The sequence below is a fragment of the Ischnura elegans genome, chromosome 3 (assembly GCF_921293095.1).
Source record: "Ischnura elegans chromosome 3, ioIscEleg1.1, whole genome shotgun sequence".
Lineage (NCBI taxonomy): Eukaryota > Metazoa > Arthropoda > Insecta > Odonata > Coenagrionidae > Ischnura > Ischnura elegans.
Genome location: NC_060248.1, coordinates 18,963,674 through 18,982,507, shown reverse-complemented (window position 1 = coordinate 18,982,507; position 18,834 = coordinate 18,963,674). Strand labels below are relative to the sequence as shown.

General features: G+C 39.6%; 1 protein-coding gene and 1 non-coding gene across 5 annotated transcripts in view; both read left to right on the top strand.

The window, feature by feature from the left end:
- The window catches only part of LOC124155500 (unconventional myosin-XVIIIa), a 730,850-nt gene that overhangs the window by 166,272 nt on the left and 545,744 nt on the right, over nucleotides 1–18,834 (top strand). The window lies entirely within an intron of this gene.
- Trnaw-cca lies at nucleotides 10,599–10,670 on the top strand. The gene has a single exon. It is a non-coding gene; the product is annotated as a tRNA-Trp (tRNA).

Sequence of the window (18,834 nt, the reverse complement as noted above, 5' to 3'; positions counted from 1 at the left end):
TTCATATTTTATCATGATTACCGTTTATCTATGCAGTCAGCGTTACAATTAGCCATTTAATAAGTTAAAGTTCCACGATATCGCATGAAATAATAGTTTTTTCTTAAAAATAACTGCAGAAATGAAAATAGCTCGCCAAAAACATATAGGGAGCAATTTTTAAAGACATCCAACGAAAATCTGATTTTTGTCCAACTTTTTCGCGATCCGGACCACTGTGCGTCGCCTCCGTCTTAGACCTCTCCCCTTCCCACCCCATCCCCTCTTCGCCAAAACTCCCCTCCCCTCCTCCACCCCTCCCATTTTCTCTCCATTCCATTTCCTGCATTTCTTTTCTTCCGCCTCTCTGCTTCCCCCCATCTAAGGCTTGACCACATTAAGCCTTGCAGCGCACCCCACCTATTTTCCTTTTCCACTCCTGCGAAGAGTCATAATGCATTAAAAGCCACCCTGGGTGCTGACATCACTATTCATTTCCTCCTCCCCCTTCCTATGCACGGGAAATGCCTTGTTGGAATTGGTGACGTGATGGGTGTCACCGAAGTTTATTTTCGCCAGCCAATCGCGGGCATGATTAGAAAATACTTATGACCATTTTCGATTGGTTCTCTAGTTAACATGTTGTAAGTTATTGAAAATTTAAATCAAAACTAAATCAAAATTTTAAGCACGTACGTGGTGGAAGGGCTCCATATTAATAATGAAAGACAATTTGTTTCTTCCACAAGTTTAGTACAAATAAACTTGTGGAAGAAGCAAAATTTCTTTCATTCTTAATTATTGAAACTTTATTTTTTAGTGATTTTCAACACTTCATAATCAGCCTATTTTTTCCACATACCTCAAAAACAGCTCTCCATGGCCGTTTAGTGTAAGCTCTCAACAATTAACTTCTTTAGAAACAAGAACATCATTGCCCTGGGCAAAGATAACTGATCCAGGCGGGTCTCGAATCCGCGACCTTCGGATTCGCAGTCAACGACTCTACCCGGACGTCACTAAGGCCGTATCAGAACTGAAAAAATATATTTTTGTTGAAATATATTTAGGAAATTCGCATTTGTAGTATATCAGTAGTAAATATGCAGTACTATATATCAGCCTTTGGCGATTATTGCCTTTAATCTAAATGGTGCTGATGCATCGAACGTCTATCGTGAATGAGTTCAAGTGTGTGTGTAAAAAATCATGTGTGCATATTTACAAATTGACGTAGATTCCATTTGTCGACATATAGAGTGCACTTATGGAACTTGTGCGATTTATGACTTGTCATTGGCGAAACTGATTTTAAAATAATTTTCAACTGCGGAGGGAAATGAGTCGATTCTAATTACTGGCGGAAATAAACCTAAAAACTAAGACGATAAATGTGTATTAAAAATTTTAGATCGTGCGCCATCTTCCGAATTTCTCATTTTCTTGTGTGTCATCAGCGTTGTTTTCAAGATCAATCAACCCGTGAAAATATCTCAAGACGGCCTTTTCATACGGCAAACGGCTTTTAAAGTGCTGTCGTGAATAATTTCTGAGCTGCGTTACCATAGTAGCGTTCCCAACTTCATGGTGATTTTCTTTTTTAGATGCTTTTAAATCCCACGTCTTATTTTTTCGTGACTGGTGACGGGACAACCCCTGGCTCATGCCTTCCTTTCACGGCTCTCAAAGTAATATGAAGATGCATGCTCCTCCCCCTTGCTGTCACTCCCCATATTGCTTGAGCGAGTTCCTTTGGTATGTGTCAACCGCGGCCTCTGCCGCACAATCCCTGCATTCAGGATTCTATATCAGTTTTTTTAACCTTCATTTTCAGTTCCATTTTTTTACAATTCCTCGGTTGTGGAATTTTGAAGCGTACTTAACTGGAGGAATACTATTTTTTTAACCCATTACCGTGCGTCAATGATCGTGTTTTGCACACGTGAAAAGGATTTCATTTGAAGAATTAGCCGTTTTTGTGCGTTGCATAACCGGTTGTATACTACTTCATTGACGCGAGGTTATGCTTTTGGAAAATAATTGTGAAGTATTTCGTTTTATTATTAGTAACAAAATATTTTGCACGTAAGTAAAACGACCTAACTCAGTACTGCATGGAGTGCTTTGCTCATCTGTTGAAATTATTATTTTTTAATTTTCACGACAAGATATTTAATTCAGCCTTTCATCAAAATATGAAAAAAATTATTTTTTCAAAAAGGGCTCGATTGATGTTTTTTTTCATTTTGGCAGTTATGTGAAGCGAAAGCAAATTACTTTAGTATACACGAAGAAAAAATTGTGACATATGCAAATTTCCTTTTAAAAACACTTAAGGTCTACCGTTATTGCGTTTAGTATTTAAAGGGTAAAATATCCTTTATAGTAATCCTACAATATGTATTTTCCACCGATGGGATCCGGATGCACCTTCCCAATTATTAAAAAAAACTAATGAAAAAGAGGTTGCACTTTTCCATAAATTTAGAGCGCACCGAACAACACGTTTAGACCGTTTGGTCGTTCTCAAGTTTACTGCGATATTGTGAGTTTCTGGATTTGTATTTATCCTATTTGGATGAGTGGGGGTGGGAAGTAGAGGGGGAATGTTGAGGAAAAGGGATAGGAGTCATCTCTTGAGAATGACCTAACGGTCGGAAAATATTGTACGGCACGCAATAAACATTTGGAAATATGCCATCTCTTTTGCGTTTACTCAAGATGTCCTTCCACTATATACCGCGTGCCTCAATTATTTTTAGTTTAAAAGTTTTTACCGTTTAGGACGAGCAGTAACGCGGGGTTTAAATTGAAATGCCATAGAAAATAATCAGGTTAAATCGTTTCCGTCAATTCGAGATAGAACCTATTTTTTCCGGTGAATATCTTTTGCATTTCGTGAACGTATAATTTGATATACCTACTCCCTTAGGAAAATCACGCATATCTTTTGATAATCGATGAACTCGGTTTATCTTTTTATGTATTGCATCAGAATCTACTCAGAGACAACACTCTTTGACATTGTCTCGTTGAACTGCCATATATAACCAATCATGTGCTTAAGATAGCATTGATTTCTGCATTAAGTTATCTTTGTACCCTTAATTGATTAAAGCGAAGATAATCCATACGTTTCTGAAGTTATTGAGGGCAGCACGCGATCAAGAGGAGTTATGGTTCCCCAATTTCGCTATTGAATTTTCCTGTTTTAGATAATGTTATCGCGGGCACTTATCATTTTATGTCTTTAAGGTGAACTTGAACTTACAAAAATGTCATAAATTTGAATATGTTGCTGTTTTTCTGTTGCTAATTTATGCTTGGGACAATGTTATTTTTATGCTGCCGTTTAGTGCTTCGGCTTTTTTTTGGACGCGTTCAATGTCTTGAAGTGGAAGACAGCCTTTAGCATTTTAGCATTCCTCAATTTGAATTTTTATTCTTATGTTTAAAATCTGTCCGGTCATTTTATCCCTCAGATTTTGCTTCTTTTTTTACCTGCATGATGTTCCATTGGGTCCAATGTTTTATTTTCCTTCCGTTTCAATCGTAGCATGAAGCTGTATTGCAGCAGTAATCTAGAAGTTTCTTGATTGAAGCTTTCGTGGCTCATGATGATTACTGTTAGTAGCGGCGCACAATATCCTCGCCCCAAGGTCACCTCACACGGCGACAGCGGGAACCAGAATGACGTCACACGGGGTTTTCCCAGCATTCACACTTAGCCGTCGCGTTTCCGCGCGCTTGAAAATTTTCACTTTTCATTAAATCGCGAAAAATAGATATCGTCATTTAAAAATCTAAAAGCGTCAAATGCGTACTCCAGTAGTAATAATCTTTCGATTTAGGCAATAAAAAATAACAGGAAACCACCCTATTGCTCAAGCAATCCAAGCCTCCTCCCGAGTCTCTAGCGGCTCCCACCCTAATTCGTTTAACATCTGTGTGAGGCTTTCTTGAGGATGGATTGGCGCGGGTCTATCTTCATTTGCGTCCGTTCCGAGGGGAGAACATTCCTCGAATGCCTTGTGATAGGGCCCCCTCTCCCCCATTCTCCCTCCCCTCCTCCCCCTCCTCCAACCCCGCCGTCGAGGGCGGGCTCTCCGAGTGGGCGTGGGTCACGCTGTGTCGTCATGTGCTTGCGAGCGCGTGGGCGGGTGGTTTTATTCACTGCGTACGTACCTGACGTCCCCACCTGGTTACATCACCCGTGAAATGCTCGAGTCGGCGGAAGACTCGGATGAGTAGCGGGTTGACGCTCTCTAAGGGGATGACGACGCATGGGGAATGGGGGGGGGGGGGCAAGGAAAACGCATCTATCAGACAAATATGAGGGGGTGAGGAGTGAAAGGGGTAGAAGTGATTTATTTTCTAATCATAGTCAGGTAAAGATATTTATAGAAGAAATATACAAAAACGTGGTGGCCAATGGATACGTGTGAGTCTCTGTTCTGTGCTGACATCGAGTGGAAAATGAAATGAACTACTGAATATCAAGTTGTTCTCGTTTTGTTTTCTTTACCTATAATTTCTACCTAATTCCGTTCAGAAACAGAAATCACTCGCACCCCTTGGCTTCTCACCCCCTCATATATAGTTATGCATTCAGGTCGGATCATTGATTCTAGTTTTCTTGCAGTTTGTTCACTGTTATGTCCCCTACAATACTTCCATTGCTACAAAAAATAATAAACTACTTGTTTTCAACTGTGACATAGTCTGTGTCGGCCTCGTAAGGTAGATTTTTTCCCTGCGAGAAAGATCGCGGGTTCGAGTCCCGCCTGGGTAGGTGGCCCCTAACCAGGAATATGATTTTTAATTGTTATTTGTTGAATTCCCGTCGTAAAAGGTCTCATTGATGTTGTTTTCGGGACAAATGGGTAATAAGAATAAAATGGAAACTTGAAGGAGACTTGCCCCTCGCGTGGGGCAAGTTTCTCCCCCATATGGGGCAAGAGTCCTAATCACAATATTCCCATGCGAACTTTTCTTTTCCTGAATAAGTGGTGAAAGGCCACCGTGTTTTACATTCTTAACACCTTATCCAATCAACGATTGATGAATTTGAGTACACTTTTCCGCTGCATCCACAGTGATAGTGAATTTTTCCGGTGAAGTGAGTTGTTGAAGATGAATGGCTGGACATGAAGCTGGTTAAAAGAATTGAGGGAGGAGGATTTGGTGGTAAATCAGCTTCTTTGATTTGTCCATTTTCTCTCCGAGAGGTCCTTCTTTTTGCCATTTAATCTTTATTTCATTTCCATTTCATATCTATAATAGAACCAAAAATACCTATCAGTTAGTAAAAGCAAAATATGTGTTTTTATAAGTTGGTACCATTTCTCCTTGAAATTCTTCATTTATTTATGTGCTGTCTGTAAATTTATGGAACAGGTTAAACATGTAATGATACTTATAAAGATTAAAGTTATTTCATTTGAAAGCCATCAAATATTTCTGCTGCTCCCTGCATAAATTATTTCGCGACAGCGGTTAACTGCCAATAATGCATTTGATTTGGAAATATATATATCCTATTAAAAACGTTAAATCATCAAATAAATTGTTAGGACGCCAAAAATTGGCTTTTCTCGCAAGAAATAATTGAAAATTTACTTTGATGTTATTTCTTTAAAACACTCGTCTATTATTTACTGCATTATTATTTTCTTTTGTTGGCATACATTTTTGTTATTTGATGGTGGCTCAATTCTGGTCCTATGACCTCGGAGACCACCTGAAGCTCCTTCTCTTGTTATCTTGTATTCAGCTGTAAAAGCAAAAGGTAGGTGTAAATAAATTTTTATTATTGATTTATCAGACACATCGTATTTATTAACGAATTGGCTGGAATGGCAAATACCGCAAAAATTGGCTTGGAATAATCTGCTAGATGCGTTTTTGGGGGAAGATATTGGAATCGGTGGATCCATTTGGCGATGTCCTATGAATTGAGAGATTGAAACAGAATTTCCTTCGGCGGCAACGGAGGGCATCGTTTCGCGTGCACGATCACGTACGGAGCATCGCTTCCCCACCCCTTTTACCCTCTCAATATTACGACTTCCCCCACTCCTCGCCCCCTCGGGATGATTTGCGACTTCCACCTCTTCCCCTCCCACTGCGGCGGCGGCGAGAGCCTTGTCTGAGCCGAGACCTCATAAGCCACACGATAACGGCTTCATCTCTGCATCCCTGGCTCTTTATCGACTCACGGAGCGATGACGGCTTCATGGCATGCAGATAGTGGCGTTCCCGAGCCAGATAGTCGCTTTTGGAGACGCAGTTGTTTTTGGCAGTGGAAAAATTAGCATTGAAAATGTTCATAAATTCAATGGACCTGATATTTTTAGTAGCTTCATTTTTTATTTGTCGTGAGATAGGTCCCAATTGGTACCAAGATTTGTCATTCAACGTGGTGTGTGTGGTCGAATTCAAAAGTATTCCGCCAATTTCGCCGCAGTTCGGAACTGGAGTTTCGGTATTTTCTGTAGTACCGTAACGAGGGAAATTTGAACAACATTCCCATCTCCTGCAAAATTTTTATTAGTGCATAGTTTAAGGGAAATGAATGCGGGATGTGTGAATACTATATGAATTGTACTGTTCATGCTAGATAGCAAATCCACCTCCAGAACTTCAATTTATTTTCTCTCGTAAATTGACCGGTCCGTCGAAGTATATTTTCTCACCATTAACTCTCTAGTCTTTTGACGAGGCGTGACGAAAGTGAAATAAGGAAAAGATGTGCCGAAACATCATCGTAAATTATGCCACTGCTTGTTACTATTGGCTTTGATTTTGTAAGTCTTTGCTTTGATTTGTTCGTTCCCGTCCAATGGCTAATGAGATTTCCTAATGAGACTCAACCAATCAAAATGAGTCAGTTGGCGTAGTGGTAATTAACGCTAATGCGTTGCAGTACTTTTGAATGCGACTGTAAATAATTTGCAAGGTTTCTTGTGTGAACTCTTTTATGAGGGAAATGATACCCCCTCAATAATGTGAACCGTTGTGAGAATGTCCGAATTACTGAACGAGCTCCCTCGTACCCGCTTCTGTTACCTTGAGGCAATTTTGCTATGTCGAACCCTGAAACTCTCGAACTAAAGCTCGCACATGTCAAGGTGACGTGTAATTATGAATATTTGTAGCTGGTCATTATTACGCCGCAATATATGCTCAGCTTCGCGTACTAAATTTCTCAGATAATAAAGCAAGTGGAGAAGGTAAGCTCACTGATTATATTATCCAAGTTTATGTGCATTTATCGAGCCATCAAATATTATGAAACAATATTTCGAAATAGTTGTTTCAAGTTTTATCGTCAGTATAGACATGGTATTGGTTCTATTGAAATATTATATATAAGATATTTTCGATAATTTTTACGTTGGCTGTAATCATTGTCTTAATCAAAATACTCTAGATTTCTAGGTGATAGGTGTCTATTGTATTTGATTATAAGACCTATCTAGTTTTTAAATATATCAACTCACTATATGCTTTAGAATATAGTCTGAGGTTTCAGGCGAGATGGAGTGGAAACGTGACATATTGAAAATGAAAAAGCAGGAGCAATTTCCACAATTTTACATTTATTAATACTACCGGTTTCGCTTTTCAGCATCATCAGGGTAGCGAAGCCGGTAGTATTAATAAATGTAAAATTGTGGAAATTGCTCCTGCTTTTTCATTTTCAATATGCTTTAGATGTGGATTGTAATAGGCGTAACCGTTGGTCTGTTTGTACATAGAATTGTCTTAAACTTTCATAAGTGATGGGAATTAATGTCTAAATTCCTTCCATACTTTTCTGAAATTTGCCTCATAGATTTCTGATCCCATTCTGATTTCAAAATATTCTGAATTATTGAAATTGTGAATTATTTGAATAAATGATATTGTGAGTGGTATTGAAATTTATATAGAAGTCTCTTCTGCGTTTTGATATCGAGAGAGTTTTGCTTTAGAGCTTTACTTGATTTTGCATTAAAAGTGTATTTGAGGTTTTTGAACAATTTTTTCCTCAACCAAAATAATTACGTCGTTCATCCGTCAGAGAGTGAGCGTTCATCGTCAAGAGTGTCATCGTTGTGAATGGAGAGGTCCCCTTCAAAACGATGAAATGAGGGTCACATTAAGTACTCTACCTTTTCTCTTCTGCTCGCGCTGTAATATCGCCAGATATTTTATTTGAAGCTATTGCTATTCACAATAGGAAACTGGCCTTCTTACCTTATTGATTCGCGTTTTTAGGCCATCGTTGGCATGGATTCATGTTCGTTTGCTATTTTTTAAATTTATTGGACGAGCCGAATCGCACCCCATCATCATTCTCTTGCTAACTTTTTAATCAATATCCCATGTCATTAGGAGTTCTGCCTGTTTTTTTCAATTGTGAATTCGTTTGAAATGTCTTGCTATCTTTATTTGTTTAATCTAGCCTATTCAGTTTTTTTTTGTTTCAATTACGATTCTCACCGTGGAGCGTGGTAGGCGTTTCTTTGGTCTGGCATTCGGTAGGATCACGGCTCTCCCTTGTGGATCTGAAGACGTGAGAATTCTGCCGTCTGCTACCAATAAATAATTCACATCCCCTCACACCTTCTCACTTGATTCACGGCTGCTTTTTTTTTTTTACTTGGCCGGCTTGCGTGTCGCCTGCCTGATGCTCTTTGGCGGGACTCTGTAAGAAGTCCCGCCCCCCCTATAACACTCTCAGCTATAAATTTGGGGAAAAATAAGAAAAGCCTGAACCCCCCACCCCCGGATAGTAAAAGTGCTTTGCCATCCCCCTTCTCAATTATTCCGCCGTTGGCTGGGTCTCTCCCTCACGCACCCTTTCCCGACTCCCTCGCTCGTCTACTGCGACGGAGACCTTCTCAGCCATGGAGACGAACCCCTCCCAGTGTGTAACTACTCCGAATTGCAAAGCTGAATCACACAATCATTTTTTTCGTCATCATTTTTTTCGTCAGAATAGATCCTACAACTCCTAATTTCTCCTAAATAAAAAAAAAAGTTTTTGAGGTTACTGTATGGAATCGTAACATGATAGTTCAAAAAAGTAAACTTTGTTGTATTCCACTCAGTTTTTATCAAAAGACTCGACTTGTTTCTACCTTTAATGGTCATTATCAAGATTATGTAATTTCAACATTATTATTCACCTCATGATAATGGCCTGTTAAGGTTGAAACCGGTCGACTCTTTTAATAAAAAATGTGTGATATACAGCAAAGTTTACCTTTTAATCTATCTAATCTAAGAAGTGTAAGGAAGAAAAATATTAACTTTAAATAAAAGGGCATTAACGGGACTCAAAATAATCTCATTGCACAATTGTAGTAAGGCATACTTGGGAGCTAAAGCATATTTGCAAGCTATTGATGAAAATTTGCATGGCCTCGGTGGCGGCGGGGTAACGTCCTCGCCTGCCAAATAAGAGGTCGCGGGCTCGAGTCCCGACTGAGTAGGTTCTCCCTGTCCAGGGTATGGTTGTTTGTGTACGTTTACTAGTTAAATTTGTTGCATACCCCGATGTAAAATGGACAACATGAGCTGTATTCGATGGTTGGAGAATAAAGTAAATAAAAATAAAAATGAAAGTCTTTTCTCTTGAAAATGATTCTTTGCACTAAAAATCTCAGTAATGGCAATATTCCCTGTTGCTTTTGTTATCAATTAGCTTGTCCGTTTTGCCATCCCCGAAGATGTCAATGAGCCCATCACTGTCCGCGGCTTCCAAGAGATATTCTAACGGAAGTCTATGCTCTGAAATGAATGGGAGTTGCAAAAGTTAAGGAAAAGTAGTGAAAATGGATTGCGGAAATAAGGAAAAGAAGGGACAGCAGGAATGGCTATGTGTTCGCAGCTTAGTGGAGGTATTACGTAACCACTCCTGGGGGAAGGGAGGAGGTGCGGTTTTGCATATTTGTTGTGCTCCTATTTTCGTTGCATGGTCGGAAGGAGAGGGGTCAAAAATGACAAAAAAGTACTTACGTAATACTTGAACGTTCCTTTAAGAATGATTAAGGTTAGTGTTAGCAATGTAAGAAACGTAAGGAAAAGGATTGAGAACAAATAGATAAAATGTAAAAAGTGTAAGGAAGAAAAATATTAACTTTAAATAAAACGGCATTAATGGGACTCGACATAATCTCGTTGCACAATTGAAGTAAGATATTCTTGAGAGCCAAAGCATAATTGCAAGGTATTGATGATTATTTGCTGGAGGATTTTTTGTATTAATAGGAATAAAAGGGCAAGTTATCACTTGTAATTAAATATCAACGACAAGTATTCGGTTTAGTTTAGATATTTGATGGAGTTAGAAGGGTAAGTCCTTATTGATAAGTTATGGTAAAGTTTTTTTTTTGAAGCTGCACCAATGTGGGCATCTATTTTCAGCTCTCAAACGTTAATAGCAGAGTTTTACCTCATCCCCTTATGTTAATTTCCTAGTATTATAAAGCCGCGTATCTTTTTCTCTGGGTGAAATCTTTAATTTTCTAATTTTTAAGTCCTTGAAGTGGTTAGTTCGAACATAACATTCCATTCTTCCGCATCCTACGACTTTACCTCTATCCAATTCCACCTCGCATTAGGTAGCGGACTCCGTGGCGCAACGGTAGCGCGTCTGACTCCAGATCAGAAGGTTGCGTGTTCAAATCACGTCGGGGTCATTGCCATTATTTTTCGTTTGTGATATTATAAATATCCCGTTGAAAATACGGTACGATAAATAGTTCATCGAATTTTTGCATTGACCTTAATTTTTTTCTTCTGTTTTCGTCGTGAGAAGAGTTTTAGTTATGACACTTCATGGCTTCATCTCCCTCCCTCCCAACCTTTCGTCAAAATTTTCTTTGTTGCCCTCGTGCAATTATCTACATTTACAATGCTACGTATGACTTACAACGTACATTTATTGCACACGAAAATACTTTACGTCTATTTATATAATTTTATCAACGCCCAATTGGTTGAGTATCGATATAGTTTTTCCCGGAGTTATTTTTATCTGCGCTAAGTATCATCACGTAGCGGAAAGTAGTGCTTACTCGTATTCATTGTTTGAACTACTTGTGCCTGGAATTAAATGCTCGTTTTGGATCCTTCTTATTCATTACCAAGATCGATAGAAAATATTTCGCCCCTAAAATATTTGTGGTAGGTGCATGCAATCAGTTATACACTCGTAAATTGAAAACGAAAAAAATACGCGAAATCTGCTACCCCCATTTTAATGGTGATATCGTCGTATCTTTCCTCATTATCCAATTCGCTCGCTGAATCAATGGGGCGGGGGAGTGCTATTCTGGGCGCAACATCATTTGACAGAAGAGGCCGGTAGAGTCGGAAACTTGCCAAATTTTTTTGTTTAAGATTTAAAAATGTCAATTTTTCGAATACATTTTATCGTATGGGACGAGATTTCTTTGGAACGTATTGACTGATAATATTATTAAATAATGGTACCTGAAAATCACTCGAAAGCATAGAAACAAGTACCAGATTTGGTGATAGTGCTCTTACAACAAAATATTTTTATTATTTTATGTATTTTTCACTTTTAGAATTTCCTTCATCTTACTTTCGTCTTCTTTTCTCAGCAGATGGTCTAGCCAACTTAATCTTCTGCCCCTAATTCCGCCAAAAATATAATTTCTCCTGTAGTGTTCTCTGATCTCCTTATTGAATTGATTTTGCCACCTCTTCTGTTCATTAGTGGTTCCATAAATCTTACGTAAAACCTTATTTTCGAACACTCCTAATCATTTATGAATGATAAGCATACCCAGATGGACGTAGCCCGAGAACAAGACCAAGAAAGAGAAAGATGGTGGAACGAACTATAATCTGATTCGGAGAATGTTGGAACTCCAGAACAGGAGGCAACGGGCAAGAGATAGAGGGAAATTGTTTGTGCGGCTAATTGTAAGTGTGATCATAGCGATACCTTCATTGCACATACGCACAACAATCACCCACCGAATCAAATCCGCTCATCTAGTAGCGCTAGTAGTACTAGATGAGCGGATTTGATTTGGTTGGCGATTGTTGAGCCTTTGTGCAGTGGAGGTATCGATGGAGTAATATTTACTATATGTAGTATACTTTATAGAGCAATATATATACATAAAGTATACTACAGAGTAATATACTTACTCTATGGTGTTATATAGGACCTAAGTGGCCCTGGAAGTAAGGGTAAGTGAGTACTTTTCAATTATTGCTCCCTCTTCGATAAGTAGGTTATGGATAGTAAACGGAATGAAATTAAGTACTGTTGAAAATTGCCAAATTTCAATATTTTTAGGAACGGGTCCGTTGAATTCTTGCGTGCGATGTTAATGGAAGAGCTTCGTTTTTTTCGTCTAGCCGGAGGTGCGTGCTCCCTCTCTCTCTCTCTGTCTGCGCGTCCGCCCCAATCACAGTCCCTCCCCCCTCCACTTCCTGGCTGTCCCACCCTTGACCCCTATGCACTGCCGCCGCAGTTCCTCCCTCCCTTATCTCCCTCTGCGCTGCTCCCCCCCTTTCCTGTGGTGCGTGCCGCCGCACCACACGCACCCCCCTACACCCGTCACCACACCCACATCCCTTCCCCCCTCAACTGCCACGCCCACCATTCTGGCGATCCATCCCTTTGATCCAAGGAAAGCACCGCAATCGGCCGCTTGAGGAAGGGAATCGGAATTAAGAGGACGAATCCATCCCTTACGAACGGTCTATTTTAGTGACTTTTTTCCTCGTTTAAAAGTTAAACTGACTTTTTTGTAATTTTCAGTATAAGTTAATAAAGTCTGTGGATCAAATTTAATCTGAAATATACGTAGGAAAACTCTTCAATTTTGAGATACAGGCAAGTGCAGCTCAAAATTCACTTTATTATCATCACAAGTGAACTGTCCCAAGATTCGGTTGACGTAGCCCTTTATTCCGTTCTCCTATCCGATTGCCTTTTCATAGTGACGTATTTCTTTTCTTTAAATCCTTTATATTCTGCCCTAGGTAACTCATTGTCCCGTGCCTTTGTAACGTGCCTTGCCCTTATTTCCTTCTACATACTTGTCCTTCACCGATTGTTTTCATCAGGGATCATGCCTCATGATGTGGCTCACTAATCTGTCATTTCCTTAAGGTTTTTAGCAGTCTTCACTTTTCTCCACTCCTATCAGAAGTCTATTTTATATGAACTGAGCATTTCCGGGTGGTAAAATAACTACTAAGCGAGTTATACATCGCTAATAATTGACTATTTGAGTTATGGTTTTACTTGCGAAACTTTTAAAATAAGCCATTCTCCTTTTCCTCTACTGATTGACGCACAAAAAATAAGGGAAGGGTTTGCTGATGATATCGGGCAGACGTAGAAACAAATTTTATTTCGTTTTCAATTTATTTCATTGCAGCCGATCGATATTAATAACGAGCACACAGCGCTTCAAACTCTCTGGATGTCAACTTTACTCATTAGCTGCGGACATATGGTGATGCTTTTCAACCCGTAGAAAAAAGTGTAGATCGTTACTTGAAAATATGTGTCGTGATAAAAAAATGATGAATTAAGAAGTGCGTAGGTACCAGAGTAACAATCGTGATAAAAATTTAGTGTACACTCACAGCCCTGTGCCCTTTGAGTTTCGGGAAACACACTGTAATTGATATCAAATATTCTCGTATAGTGGAAACAAGTGGTATTCCTAATCGGTTACAATCGACTAAAACTCAAGGAAAATTATCATTTTAAAGATACACTCCACAACTGTCCACTTTTTTACACGCTTTTATTTAACTCACTCTGTTTGTTTGTATGTTTAGTTCAAATCTTGCAATCGAAAATTCGACCACTTTCCGACTTCCAATCGATCTGAAACTTTACAGGAAGTCGTATTCCCGGTGGCAATACAATATTTTACCACTTTCGAACATCTAAATTGTGTATTTTGATCATTATAAACATATTAATTTTAAATATGGAATTTTCAACATGGCGGATTTTTTCGAAAAAAATACAACGAGGTGGGCTTTTATAGTTAAACAAAACTAATGAAAGTGGTCAAGTATACGATTAAGATTTGAAGATTAAAAAGTAGAAAATAAATACTTCTTTAAAAAAAAAACTTAAAAAAAACACGCTTTTATTTCGCTTGGGACAAGTAATAAAAAAAATATTTCAAAAAATGGACTAAAAAGTAAAAAATAAATTTTTACATGAATAGTTCAAAGAACCTGGGTAATCTATAATGTTTTCACTAAAAATAAAAGCGTGGGGGCCTCACGGATATAAAATGTAATAGACATTGAGTGGAGTAGTATTTTTATGTAATGGAGTAATATGTAATGGTGAGGCCCCCACGCTTTTATTTTTAGTGAAAACATTATAGATTACCCAGGTTCTTTGAATTATCATTTCAAAAATTTATTAGTGAAAATATTATGGATTGCCCAGGTTCTTTGAACTATTCATATAAAAATTTATTTTTTACTTTTTAGTCCAGTTTTTGAAATATTTTTTTTATTACTTGTTCCAAGCGAAATAAAAGCGTGTTTTTTTTTAAGTTTTTTTTAAAGAAGTATTTATTTCTTCTTTGATTTTGCTTCCAGACCTATTAGAAATCAATAATGAAGCAAACATTTTTGGCAACGCATGCGGAAAAAGTTTGTTTTAAATCTTCCATTTTCGGTAGAACGTCCTTAATGCAATCAATTAGGAGATAAAAGCTTGATACTCATACTTCACCGCATTTCCCGGAATATTACAACCTATTTAAAGATAGTAACTACTTAAATTTCGCTCTGATTTTTAAATGATCAATAAAGCTTCATAAGTTTAGTGTAAGATTTCACGGAGATAATTTATTGAGTTGTGTTCCAGTAATTTTTGACATTTTTTTTTACTTTGCCCAAAGCCGTGCTTTTACTGCTCCAGCGATATCTTCCAGTACACCACCCATGCGATGACATCGATCCAATCGCTCCAATTTATTCCCGCATGAGATGGGCGATCAAAATCTTGTTGAGCTCAGTGGAGCAAAGGAGTGGATTTTTTCCTCGGCATTTCCCGAGGCGTGTATCACCCGAGGCGCCTCTCATCCCCCATGGCGCCAATCACTCCGATGCCTTCGACGCGCTCCCGTCTCTCGCCCGTTAACCGTTGGAAAAATGCCTCTCCGACCATTCCGCGGCCCGCTCCTCCCCTGGGCGCCTCTCCGCCCGAGGCCGACGACCGGGCTCGACTCCGGCCTTCGCATCTTTTCCTGTCGATAACACTCCCTCCAGGGCTTACATTTCGACCGCCTTATCGGTCGGAGCCTGCTTCCTCTGAGGATGTTCACCCGTGCTCCCATATCGCGAGAACGCTATCGGCGTCGATGCGTACCTACGGCTTATCTCTTTCCAATGAACGTGGACTGTTATATTTTTATCTGTTAGGAATTTAATTTTTCATTTATAAAGCTTTTGCCTTTAGGAAATTCATATGTTCTTTGGAGTCGTTTTCCTCACAAGACAATATTTAGATCCTGCCGCATGAACGGCCATCAGAAATAAATCCCCTCGACCGGGAATCGAACCACCGGCCTTCGACTTTCTAGGCTACTGCGCAGAAAGTTACCTTATCCAGGTTCCTGAATTCTCATGGTAGTAGCACAGAGGCTCCTGATCCAAGATATTAGGTTTATTGTGATTATCGACAATATTGGCCGACATGTGACTTGGTTTTCGTGTGGTGGTCAAGGGTTTGAGTCCCGTTTTGGAATATTTCCCCTCATGATGCGGGCGGTTCACGAGATGGTTTTCGTGTTTGAAGGACCGTTTTTGACTAGCCAAAGGAATACGACGGATGATCTTAAAGACCTTCGGGATCGACCTAGGAAAATAGGATAAGCGGCTTGCACCGTGAACGACCTAGTTTTCGGAATTTGGTGCTCTTTTATGTGTTTTGACTATAGAGGGCTTGAGTACTAAGTTAAATTAGAGATCAGTGTGCAGTTTTAATGATTTGAATTTTAGGAATTTGAATTACGAGTGGATTTGTGAAACGTGGCAAATTTCCAAAATTCAGCCTCGTTGAGGATGACTTAAGTTGGCCACAGCCAGTTAGATGATGCTCTTATGTATTAAGTGTGTCGCACTTTTAAATTTGGATAAGGGCGTTCAGAAGCAATATCCGCGTTCTGACCCCAGACTACCTCATTTTAATTGCCGCCACATTTACTAGCGCGTACAATATTATTCAGTGAGGGCACTTGCTAGCGTACATTGGCTTAGAGAAGTCAATCGAAGTAATTTGATCCTAAAAGTGTATCAACTCGGTGGCCGATACAGCCGAATATCTTGGGTTTGAGTCCCGCCGGGGTAGGTTGCCTCTATCCGGGGGCATGGGTGTTCGTGATCGTTGATAATTGTTTAAATCCTCTGATGTTAAGTCCTTCATTGTGCTGTTATCGGAGAGGTGAGAGTAAATAAGTACAGCAAGAACAAAGCTTACGCTTTCAGCCAAATTTATCGATATCAAATCAAGGGTTGCCGTGGCTCGTTCAGGTTCGCATGACCCGGAAAACAGGAGAAGGGGTCGAGGGTCTCGGCAAGGGTAAAATTATTAAGCGAAGATAAATAAATAAACTATTTTTTTTATGAAGGCGCTTTAAAGAATCTCCGTGGTGAATGTGCTTTCGGTCCACGGAAGCAAAAGTGATGTGTTTTCGTTGAAAACTACTCCGGCGCGCTTTAGTGGGGTATTTGTTGGAAGGAAGGCGGTTTCAGCTATTGGATCGCGTGTGCGTACTTGGTCCGTCGGATCGATCAGCGCTCACCGACCCTCCGTGGAGGCCGTACGCCCTGCCCTCTCCTATAACTCCCCTCCTTCCCCAAAATGCCATTTTTTTCGTTTAGCGCAGTCGGCCCACAAGGGAGCGCTTGTCGTGGGAGAGCTGCTTGTGATCGTGATGGATGATCGGGTGACGCGGCGGCGTGCGCCTTCGTGATCACGCCACGGCCCATCGAGGAAGCGTGCGGCGGTGCAGCACGTACTTCAGCCAGCAGCAGCGAAATAATTGTCGCTTCACTCGCTTTCCGCGCAGCAAGCAGATCAGATCGAAGTTGTGCGTGAGATGTTTCGTCTTCTCCTCTGAACATTTCCCCGGGAGAGAAGAGAAAGAGCGAAGACCGAACTGAAAGTAGGGAACCATAAACTTGACTTGTTGAAGGAGTTTTGTTTTTTTGGGGAGCCGAGGGACCAACGATTGACGAAGCAAAAAGAAATATTTAGTAGAATAGCCCTAGCGGTGAGAACAATCCTCAGAAAGGGGATTCTTTTAAAAAATTAAAATATAATCGTTAAGTTTAGAGAGGATAAGGGGGCAGGGAAGGATAAGGCTTTAGAGGGGGGGAAAATAAAGATTGACTACGTTGGACGGTCGCAAACATTCAGGCCGCGAATAGGGACAGCCTATCCAGGTAGAACACGAACCCACGGTTTTCGGTTTGACTGGCTAAGACGTAACCCTTCCACCACCGATGCCAGCAAATATTACCGTCAATATTACGTTTATACACTCTTATTATTTATTACTTGTTTGAGCTTGCGCGAGTTTTGAATTTGATGTGGAAAAGGGGAAATTGTGTCTGGTCGCTGCTGCTCTCTCGGCTTCGACCTCCAGCTGCTCCGAGAGAGCGCGCGGTTCGAGGCTCTATTGTTTCGCGACGCGTCCGTCGCCGCACTGGCGTGTGACCAACCCTCTCGTCTCTCACTCTCTTTAAGAACCATCCCTCCACCATTAATTCCCCCCACCCTGTCCCCCTCTCCTTCTCCCACGCCTGAAATACGACACCCCTCCGTTTAATTGCCTCTCGCATTTCTCTCTCGTTGACACCTCGTCTTACCTCTCACTAGGCTTCTTGCGTGATGTCAATAGAAGCCTTTAAATTGTGTGAAACGCTTTTTGTATTGCGGAAGCTTCACGCCCGAATACGGAAAATTCCATATTCGCACTGAAGTCAATTTTATCGGATTTTATTTTCTTTCTCTGGAACTCAATTTTTAACGTTAAAAAGTGTCATGGAGGGTCTTTAAGGATTGAATGCAAAAGTTTTGGCCTTCGTCATTTCGAAATATAACGACACGCTGACCAAAATTTTTGTATTAAATTCTCAGAATCTAAAAAAAGACCTAAACTCCAAGACGCTAATCATCGTTAATTTTATCTGTAAATAAATTATTTCAACGACAGAAGTTAATTGTTAGAAGCTAAGAATGCCTATCAAAATTAACAATTAAATTAAACTTTTTAATTTGTTTGTTACGATTAATTTTGATTAATTGTGTGAATTTGAGTTGTCATAACATATCCTGGTAAGTTTATATTTTGCTCTTAACACGTTAAACAATGATATTTTAAACCTTACGTTTGAGTAAATGGGTTACAGTGATAGTAAGGATGTCTATAAAATAATTAGGGTATCCTTAAGAGGACTTTAGGAATGTGGAGGACTGATGTAAAAATAAACTTGCCTTACATCAATTTAACTTTAAATTATATGTTAAAATTTTTTTATATTGCGGAAACACTATGCCCGAGCACAGAAAATTGGATATTCGCGCTGAAGTTAATTTTGTCTTTCAATGAATTATTTTAAGTTTAAGTTAAACGTTAGGAGCTTATAATGCCTCTCGAATGTAAAAATTGAATTATATGTAAGACACGGTCTCCAGCCTTACTTTGTGGAACTGTTTCGTGTTAAAAAAAAAAATACTTTGTTATATTCCACACTTTATTTCAAATAGTACGACCCGGGTTTCTGCATATCTGATGATAGCATGATATACAGGAACCCGGGTCGTAC